Raw genomic sequence first — 11,003 nt, 5'->3', positions numbered from 1 at the left:
TTCGCATTAAACACCCCCACCCTCCTTTGGAGTGTGGCTCATGTTGGCCATGCCCCATCCCCTGAAGCATTCAAGCTGATTTCTTGCAGCAGCTGGGCACTGTAACAGCTCCACAGCTGCTCTGTAAGGCAAGTAAAAGGGTGTGGGCCCTGCAGCACCACCTGTAGTTCGCATTGTGCGTTGGAAGGCACAAAGTAAGCAGACGGGAGGAGAAGTCAGGATAGTGCGCAAGGGCATAGAAGGGAGGGGCTCAAGAAAAGAGAAGTGGAAACAGGCAGCAAACTAGGCTGGAGAGAGACCTCAAACAAAGAGATCTGAATTATATGAGAGCCGACCAGGGGAAACACAAATAATGCAGTCAAGTTTCCCACATTTGGGGAAATCGCAGGGGCAGCAAACCCAGAGTGCAATGGGTGAGCCTTGCCCTGGGAGAAGCACCTTCATGATCATAGTATCTCACCTGGTAGGTAAGTAGGAGTTGGGCTAGAACTGAGGAGGGTCGCTGCTCGGGCACCCACCTGTCAAGTGAAGGAGATCCAACTGAGGCAGCACAAGGTAACTCTTGAAAGAAGAACAAGGAAGATCTGAGACATAGAGATCTGACTTTTACCAGAGCTGAGTAGAGGAAAGCACAAACACAGTCCCCCACTACCACAAATTATGCAGTCGAGTTTAAGGTACATCTCTGTCAAGTAAAGGAGATTCAACTGAGGCAGCACAAGGGAACTCTCATCTGGGGACAACAACTGCAGGGAGAACACAAATTTTCAGATGAATGTGGGAGGGCAGAAGGCTGCCTAATACTGAAGCACCCCCAAACAACAAACCAAATGCAACAACTAGTGCAAGCATTCCTGGGGGAAGGCCTGCAGCAGATGGATTTGCATATGGTGATGTCATCCAAGCAGTGGGCATAGTTGGCTGCAACCCTCATCTGCATATGAAAAGAGAAAAGGGTCACGCAGGGCACGGCGGCCTTTGTGGGGTTGCGCTTGGATGACCCCTAGATCGCTTTATACACCCCCACCCCCCATCAGTGTGGGGCTCATGTTGGCCATGCCCCAGCCCCTGAAGCATTTAAGCTGATTTCTTGCAGCAGCTGGACCCAGTAACGGCTCCAGAGTTACTCTACAAGACAAGTAAAAGGGTGTGAGCCCTGCAGCACCACCTGTAGTTTGCATACACACATATATAGGACAGCATGTCTTATATGCCCCAGGGTCAATAAAATAGTATCCTTATCTAGGCTATCCATCCCCTTAGATAAGGTATCCGTCCATGCCGCTACAGCACTACACGCCCAGGCCGACGCAATTGCCGGTCTGAGAAAGGTACCTGAATGTGTATAAATGGACTTCAAGGTAATCTCCTGTTTGCGGTCAGCAGACTCTTTTAGGGTAGCCGTATCTTAGGACGGGAGGGCTACCTTCTTGGATAAGCATGTTAATGCTTTGTCCACCCTAGGGGAGGATTCCCATCGTAACCTATCCGTTGCTGGGAAAGGATACGCCATAAGAATCCTTTTGGAAATCTGCAGTCTTTTATCTGGAGATTCCCAAGCTTTTTCACATAACTCGTTCAGCTCGTGTGAGGGGGGAAAGGTTACCTCAGGTTTCTTTCCCATGTACATATGTACCCTCTTGTCAGGGACAGGGGGTTCCTCTGTGATGTGCAAACATATTTTATTGCCATAATCATATATTGAATGGATTTTGCCAATTTTGGCTGTAACTTTGCATCATCGTAATCGACACTGGAGTCAGAATCCTTGTCGGTATCTGTGTCAACAATCTGGGATAGTGGGCGCTTATGAGACCCTGGCAGTCCCTGCGACATAGGATCAGGAATGGGTTGAGACCCTGACTGTCCCAAAGCTTCAGCCTTGTCTAATCTTTTGTGCAATGAGTTTACACTAGCATTTAAAACACTCCACACATCCATCCAATCAGGTGTCGGCGCTGTCGGCGGAGACACCACATTTATTTGCTCCCGCTCCTCTCTAATATAGCCTTCTTCCTCAGCCATGTTGACACACGTGTACCGACACACCACACATACAGGGAATGCTTTTTCTGAACCAATAGGCCGAGAAGCAACTACACTTGATCTTAACCAAAACGGCTAAAACTTAGCTGTAGGCTGAAATGGGGTTGTCACAACTGAGGGCCTGAGCTGACGGGAGGCAGCCTCAGTTGTAGGGGCTGAGATGTACCGGAACCTGGGAGGTTGTATCAGACCCCTGGACATGTAAGTAACATGAATAATAACTGCCCGAAGGCGTGACCACGACAACTTGGATAAAAGTCAATGATGTTTATTATGACAACTCCGCAACACAGCAGCAGTAAAAGAAAACGTAAAAGTCAGCAAAGAATAAATACAGTTCCTGGGTACTACAGGATGGCAGGAGCCACAGGGCACTGGTAGTGTGAGATAGTTCTTATGATCTTCTAGATGGAAAGTCCTTACCAGGCCCGACTGTAGCAATGGAGATAACCCAGGATTGTGCCAGCTGGTGTTCCAGGAAAAGCTGGGTTGCTGAAGATAAAACAGCTGCTGTGGATACTGGCTGGAACCAGACTGTTGTTAGCACGGAGTGGATACTGGCTGGAACCAGTTAAATAATAAATGAACTTGGGAGCGATGAAATATGAACTGAAATGTAGAACTTGAGAGCGGAGAAATAATAATACCGGTGAAGAGTGGTAAAGTGTAGAAAGGACACCGGCCCTTTAAGGGAAGCTGTACTCTGCTGGAAGCTGAGCTGGAAGCAGGTAATGTTGTAGCTGGAAACAGATGAATCCACAATGGATTGGAGAGTCAGGCTACACCGCAGGTGGAATGCTGGTGCGGGTCTCTATGGTGGAAGTCTTGAGACAGGAGCTGGAACCTGGAAGACAATCACAGGAGAGAGACAAACAGGAACTAGGTTTGACAACCAAAGCACTGACGCCTTCCTTGCTCAGGCACAGTGTATTTATACCTGCAGCAAGGAAGGGATTGGCTAGGCAATTATGCAGATTATCAATACTGAGAACAGATTGGTGGAAATGATCAGCTGACAGAATCCAAGATGGCTGCGCCCATGCAGACACTTGGAGGGAAGTTTGGTTTGTAATCCATGTGGTAATGAAAACAGTAATGGCGGCGCCGGCCACCGGAGACAGGAGGCGCCAGGCTGACAGATGCACATCCAACCACGCGGACACAGCGGAGGCCGCGGCTGACGTAATCGCCACTCAGACACTCTGCATGCAGAAGTTCAGGGACGGCGGCGGAGGCCGCGGGAGACGCCATGCCAGGTGTAATATGGTGTTTACTGTGACAGCGTCCCAGAGTGACAGGAGAGGATACAGGAATGTACACATCAGGATAACAGATGGGATCCGGTCCTGGAGCGCTGAGCCAGCCTTAGGAGGCATCTGATGGGTAAGAAATGGCGTCCAGATACCCGGATCGTGACAGCACCCCCCCCTTTAGGAGTGGCCCCAGGATACTTCTTTGGCTTTTGAGGAAACTTGGAATGGAATCTCCGGACCAAGGCAGGAGCATGGACATCAGAAGCATTGGTCCATGAACGTTCCTCAGGACCATAACCCTTCCAGTCAATAAGATATTGTAGTTGACCGTAACGGTGACGTGAGTCCAGGATCTTGGCCACTTCATACTCAACGCCTCGTTGAGTTTGGACTTTCGGAGTTGGAGGAAGTGAGGAATGAAACCGATTCAAGATCAGCGGTTTCAACAGGGAAACATGGAATGTCCTGGGTATTTTTAAGAAGGGAGGCAACTGGAGTCTGTAAGCAACAGGATTGATGACTTGTTCAATCTTGAAAGGACCGATATAGCGAGGTGCAAACTTCATACTGGGAACTCTTAACCTCAAATTCTTCGTGGATAACCATACCCGATCACCCACCTTGAGAGCAGGAACTGCTCGACGCTTCTTATCCGCAAACTTCTTGTACCTGAACGATGCCTTGAGCAGAGCTGATCGTACGCTCTTCCAGATATTGGCAAACTGACGCAAGGTGATATCCACTGCGGGAACAGAAGTTGCTGGAAGCGGTTGGAACTCAGGGACTTTAGGGTGGAATCCAAAGTTAGTGAAGAATGGTGTTGAAGCAGATGAAGAATGATACTGGTTGTTATGACAGAACTCGGCCCAGGGAAGTAATTGAACCCAGTCATCTTGAGAGGAGGACACATAGATGCGGAGGAAGGCCTCCAAGTCCTGATTCACCCTCTCGGTTTGACCGTGGAAAACTTTAGCTTGACTTGGAGGACTTGACATAAACTTCGCCAGAATTTGGCTGTGAATTGAACTCCTCGATCTGAGATAATTTCTTCAGGAAGACCGTGGAGTCGGAAGATCTCTTGTATGAATACTTGAGCCAACTTGGAAGCTGACGGAAGACCGGTGAGAGGAATGAAGTGTGCCATCTTGGTGAACCGGTCAACTACCACCCAGATGGTATTGAACTTGTTGCACATGGGTAAGTCTGTAATGAAATCCATCGACAAGTGGGTCCATGGTCGACGGGGAACGGATAGTGGAACCAGTTGCCCCGCAGGCGACTGGCGGGATACTTTATGTTGGGCACACTTTGGGCAAGATGCAATAAACTCCAAGACGCCCTTTTTCAGAGTTGGCCACCAATAGGACCTAGAGATAAACTCCAGGGTTTTTTGGATACCTGTATGTCCGGCAAAACGGGAAGCATGGGCCCAATGCATGAGCTTCTTCCTTAGCATCGGCTTCACAAAACTTTTCCCTGATGGGGGCGTAGAGTCCATCCCTACCGTGGAGAATGCCAACGGATTTATAATAGGATGCTTGTCTGAAGACTCTGACTCATTTTCTTGCTCCCATGAGCGGGAAAGGGCATCGGCCTTGCGATTCTGAGAGCCCGGACAGAACTGGAGTTTAAAGTCGAACCTGGAAAAGAAAAGTGCCCATCTGGCCTGACGAGGGTTGAGACATTGTGCGCCCTTCAGGTATAAAAGGTTCTTGTGGTCTGTAAGTATGGTGATTGAATGAGAAGCTCCCTCCAACAGATACCTCCAATCTTCTAGAGCGAGCTTGATGGCTAGCAACTCCTGGTCGCCAATGGCATAGTTGCGCTCAGCTGGGGAGAACTTCCGGGAGAAGAAACTGCAAGGGTGTAAATGGCCATCTTTAGCCCTCTGAGATAACACCGCTCCTACTCCAACGGAGGAGGCATCCACCTCTAAGATGAAATGAGAGTCGATGTCAGGCTGTTTCAGAACAGGCGCAGAGATGAACCTTTGTTTTAAAAGATGAAATGCTTGCATGGCTTCTTCAGACCACTTGGACGGGTTAGCACCCTTCCTAGTGAAAGCAGTAATAGGCGCCACAATGGTGGAAAAGTCTCGTATAAACTTTCGGTAATAGTTGGCGAACCCTAAGAACCTCTGGACCCCTTTGAGGGTTAAGGGTACCGGCCAATTTTGGATTGCTTGTAGTTTCTCAGGATCCATCTCTAGTCCGGAACCGGACACAATGTACCCTAGAAACGGAATGGACTTGACTTCAAAGACGCATTTTTCTAATTTGCAATAGAGATGATTGACACGGAGACGGGACAGAACCTCTTTAACCCAAAACAATGTTCCTCTAAATCGTTGGCAAAAATGAGGATATCGTCTAGATAGACCACGACATGACGGTATAGAATGTCTCTGAAGATCTCATTGACAAAATGCTGGAAGACAGCTGGAGCATTGCTCAATCCGAAGGGCATGACGAGGTACTCATAATGTCCGTCACGGGTGTTAAAGGCGGTCTTCCACTCGTCACCCTCACGGATCCGGATGAGATTGTATGCACCTCGCAAGTCCAGCTTTGTAAAGATGGTAGCTCCGCTAACTCTGTCAAAGAGCTCAGTAATCAGGGGTAAAGGATAACGGTTCTTGATGGTAATGTCGTTCAAACCTCTGTAGTCGATGCACGGCCGCAGACCACCATCTTTCTTTTTTACAAAAAAGAAGCCTGCGCCGGCTGGAGAAGAAGAAGGTCGAATGAACCCCTTTGCTAGGTTCTCTTTAATATATTCCTCCATAGAATGCGTCTCAGGCAGAGACAACGGATAAGTTCGGCCTCGAGGTGGAACCTTCCCTGGAACGAGATCAATCGGACAGTCCCATTCTCTATGAGGAGGAAGGATATCAGCAGAAGCTTTACTGAACACATCCGTGAAATCTTGATATGGAGGAGGTGGAACATCAGACGACCTGGGGGAGGAAGAACAGACAGGCAATACTTTAAACAAACATGTCTCAGCACAGGAGGAACCCCATGCCAGGATTTGCGTAGTCGTCCAATCAATTGTAGGATTGTGAAGACGGAGCCATGGAAGGCCCAGGACCACAGGATGTGTGGCTCTTGGAATCACTAAAAAAGAAATAAGTTCGGAATGAAGAACTCCCACTCTCAGACGAACTGGTAGAGTCCTTAAAGAAATAACTGCATCAAAAATTTTGCTGCCATCCACGGCAGTTAAAGAAATGGACGAAGGAAGTCTCTCGGTGGGTAGGGACCACCGTTTAACATAGGCTTCGGTAATAAAGTTCCCAGCTGCTCCGGAATCAAGGAGGGCAATGACGTTCCGATAACGTTGAGCAACTTGAAGCGAGACTGGGAGATTACAATCTTGAGGAGATGGAGAGGAGATCATTACTCCTAGCCGGCCCTCTCCTTGGCGAGCTAGGATTTGGAGTTTCCCGGACGTTTGGGACAGGCATTAATGGTGTGAGACGGAGCTGCACAATAGAGACAGAGAAACTCGGAGAGACGTCTTCGGCGCTCAGCAGGAGTTAAACGGGAACGGCCAAGTTGCATGGGCTCATCTTTAGATGGTGACAGTTGACGAGGAGGAGGAGCAGAAGATTTTGGAGCAGATGATCTTCCACGCTCAGTTGCTCTCTCTCTGAAACGTAAATCAACTTTCGTGCAGAGTGAGATTAGCTCATCTAACTTAGAAGGTAAGTCTCTGGTAGCTAACTCATCTTTAATACGCTCAGATAAGCCATGCCAGAATGCAGCATACAGGGCCTCGTCGTTCCATGCCAGTTCGGATGCCAGGATCTGGAACTGTATCAGATATTGTCCTACAGTACGTGACCCCTGGCGTAAACGGAGAATCTCGAATGAAGCTGAGGTTACCCGGCCTGGCTCGTCGAAGATGCGCCTGAATGTTGACACGAAGGCAGTGTAGGAAGATAGCAGGGTGTTGGACCTCTCCCATAACGGTGATGCCCAATCAAGGGCTGAGCCACTGAGAAAAGAAATAATGTAGGCAATTTTTGTACGGTCACTGGGAAAATTGCCAGGTTGTAGCTCAAACTGAATCTCACACTGGTTGAGAAATCCCCTGCAGAATCTTGGAGATCCGTCAAATTTTGCTGGCGTTGGAAGATGAAGACGTGGAGCAGAAATGGGTAAGGTGGGTGGGGTTATAGCTGGAGTCACTGGGGTTGACGCACCAGACGCGCCTGATCCACGGAGAGTTGTCTGAATCCCATCCAGCCGAGTAGAGAGATCCTGGAGACAGCGGATGATGTGGCCCTGTGCAGCCTCCTGATGTTCTAGTCGGGCTGCCAGTTCTTGCATCGGCCTGGCCGCTTGATCCTGGTCTCCGGCTGGATTCATTAGGTCAGTGCTTACTGTCACAACTGAGGGCCTGAGCTGACGGGAGGCAGCCTCAGTTGTAGGGGCTGAGATGTACCGGAACCTGGGAGGTTGTATCAGACCCCTGGACATGTAAGTAACATGAATAATAACTGCCCGAAGGCGTGACCACGACAACTTGGATAAAAGTCAATGATGTTTATTATGACAACTCCGCAACACAGCAGCAGTAAAAGAAAACGTAAAAGTCAGCAAAGAATAAATACAGTTCCTGGGTACTACAGGATGGCAGGAGCCACAGGGCACTGGTAGTGTGAGATAGTTCTTATGATCTTCTAGATGGAAAGTCCTTACCAGGCCCGACTGTAGCAATGGAGATAACCCAGGATTGTGCCAGCTGGTGTTCCAGGAAAAGCTGGGTTGCTGAAGATAAAACAGCTGCTGTGGATACTGGCTGGAACCAGACTGTTGTTAGCACGGAGTGGATACTGGCTGGAACCAGTTAAATAATAAATGAACTTGGGAGCGATGAAATATGAACTGAAATGTAGAACTTGAGAGCGGAGAAATAATAATACCGGTGGAGAGTGGTAAAGTGTAGAAAGGACACCGGCCCTTTAAGGGAAGCTGTACTCTGCTGGAAGCTGAGCTGGAAGCAGGTAATGTTGTAGCTGGAAACAGATGAATCCACAATGGATTGGAGAGTCAGGCTACACCGCAGGTGGAATGCTGGTGCGGGTCTCTATGGTGGAAGTCTTGAGACAGGAGCTGGAACCTGGAAGACAATCACAGGAGAGAGACAAACAGGAACTAGGTTTGACAACCAAAGCACTGACGCCTTCCTTGCTCAGGCACAGTGTATTTATACCTGCAGCAAGGAAGGGATTGGCTAGGCAATTATGCAGATTATCAATACTGAGAACAGATTGGTGGAAATGATCAGCTGACAGAATCCAAGATGGCTGCGCCCATGCAGACACTTGGAGGGAAGTTTGGTTTGTAATCCATGTGGTAATGAAAACAGTAATGGCGGCGCCGGCCACCGGAGACAGGAGGCGCCAGGCTGACAGATGCACATCCAACCACGCGGACACAGCGGAGGCCGCGGCTGACGTAATCGCCACTCAGACACTCTGCATGCAGAAGTTCAGGGACGGCGGCGGAGGCCGCGGGAGACGCCATGCCAGGTGTAATATGGCGTTTACTGTGACAGCGTCCCAGAGTGACAGGAGAGGATACAGGAATGTACACATCAGGATAACAGATGGGATCCGGTCCTGGAGCGCTGAGCCAGCCTTAGGAGGCATCTAATGGGTAAGAAATGGCGTCCAGATACCCGGATCGTGACAGGGGTGGAGGAAAGTGCAGTGCAGTGCACCAAAACATAAGCTGACACAATCATGGAGAATGCGCCAGCATATATGCTCTTCTATCTATATTTTGCAAACCTGCTCTTGTTCCCTTCAGCTGCTCCATGTAGATGTGGCGTCTGGCAAGGTGCATAACCCACTGACAAGCAGGCACACTCCTGCGTGAGTTTTCTCTCTCACTAGCTGGATGATACACAATCATTTTCTACCAAAACCATGAAATCTCCTTCCTCTGGATTAGAGATCACTACCCTGAGAGATTCCACCTTGAAATTGAATTTCTTTAGGTAGAAATTGAGGGATTTCAGATTTAAGATTGGTCTGACTGAGCCGTCCGGCTTCAGGACCGCGAAGAGGCTCGAATAAAAACCTTCCCCCTGCATACTAAGGCCGATTTGAACAATCGGTGAGGGTGAACGTCTTGAAACCTCAGTTCGTACCCTTGGGACACTATTTGTAAAACCCACGAGTCCAGGTCCGAATGAATCCAGAACTGACTGAAGAGTTTTAGACGTGCTCCCACTGGTGCGGGCTCCTGCAAGAGAGCCCCAGCGTCATGCAGTGGATTTGGCAGTAGCAGAGGACGATCTCTGCTCCTGCGATCTTGAAGAGGCTGCAGACCTCTTCCCTCTTCTCCTTCCTCTACCTGCAAAGAAAGGGGAATCTTAACTTCTTGCATATCTATTGGGCCGAAATGACTGCGTCAGATAATGATGCGTCTTCATCCGTTGAGAGGGAACATAGGGCAAGAAGGTTGACTTACCTGCGGGAACTGCCGAGATCAAATTAACTAGGCCATCACCAAACAAGGCTTCACCATCATAGGGAAGAGACTCCCTTTCTTCTTGGAGTCAGCATCAGCATTCCCTTGGTGAATCCACAATGCCCTCCTATCCGAGACTGCCATGAAATTGGCCCGTGAACTCAAGAGTCCTATATCCCTTGCAGTCTCACGTAAGTATGCTGCAGTGTCCTTGATATGATCCAACGTAAGGAGTATCCCATCTCTCCAGGGTATCTATATCGGATGACAAGGTATTCGACCAATTCTTGAATACTACTACTCACCCATGCGCATGTAATGACAGGTCTAAGTAATGTACCCGTGGTTACATAACTAGAAATAATGTAGCTTCCTGCATACGATCCGCTGAATTTGTGACAGGGCCCCGTGCAGAACAGGGGGTGACTCCCATTTTATTCTGTCCGCGGCGGGAAATGAATAAACAACCGGAAACCTTTTGGGGATTTGAAACCATCTTGTCGAGCTGGTACAGACTTTCTCAAACAGAGATGGAGCAACGTTACATCAGCTTTCATTATATATATCTATATATACATATATGTATATATATAAAAAAATATATATATTTACATAAAGACCCCTTTGTCAGGAACAGCAGGGTCCTCAGTGATGTTAATATGTCCTTAATATCCACAATCATGTACTGAATGCTCCTTGCCAATATTGGATCTAATCAGGAAACATTATGGTCGACATAGGAATCAATATCCGTGTCAGTATCAGTGTGTAGTAACTGGGCAAAAGAAGCATAGCCTGAGGGAAAAGAAGCATAGCCATGAACATCACATCTTTTCTCTACGTCTGTGTCTGGGACACAGGTTTATCCAACCTTACTCTGATATTACTGAAACTTTGACCCAGTCAGTTATTGGTGGTGCCAACAGGGCCACCATCATTTGTCTGCATTCCTAATATAGTTTCCTCTTGGGAAAAACATTCAGCCACCGACATGTTGACACACATGTACCAAGTACCCACAGACACACCGGCTTATGGGGGATAGACCTTCAGTAAATCTGTCAGAGGGAAACAGAAGATTTTTCAGCTCACAACCCAGCGCCAAAAGTACACAGTCTGGGAAATAATAAACTCTATAGTGATAGACTTGTAACGCTCTATAGATGTGCTGGTGAGGTGAGGAAGAAGCCCCGCCGCTGTAATGGCACGCTTCTGTCCC

General features: G+C 48.4%; 1 pseudogene; it reads right to left on the bottom strand.

Annotated features, from left to right (window-relative positions):
• Window positions 1-333: 333 nt before the first annotated feature.
• On the bottom strand, window positions 334-475 carry LOC134953139 (U1 spliceosomal RNA; annotated as a pseudogene).
• Between the last annotated feature and the right edge of the window lie 10,528 nt (window positions 476-11,003).

The sequence above is a fragment of the Pseudophryne corroboree genome, chromosome 8, assembly GCF_028390025.1.
Source record: "Pseudophryne corroboree isolate aPseCor3 chromosome 8, aPseCor3.hap2, whole genome shotgun sequence".
Lineage (NCBI taxonomy): Eukaryota > Metazoa > Chordata > Amphibia > Anura > Myobatrachidae > Pseudophryne > Pseudophryne corroboree.
The sequence above is the reverse complement of the archived record's forward strand: the minus strand, read 5'-3'. Positions and strand labels throughout refer to the sequence as shown.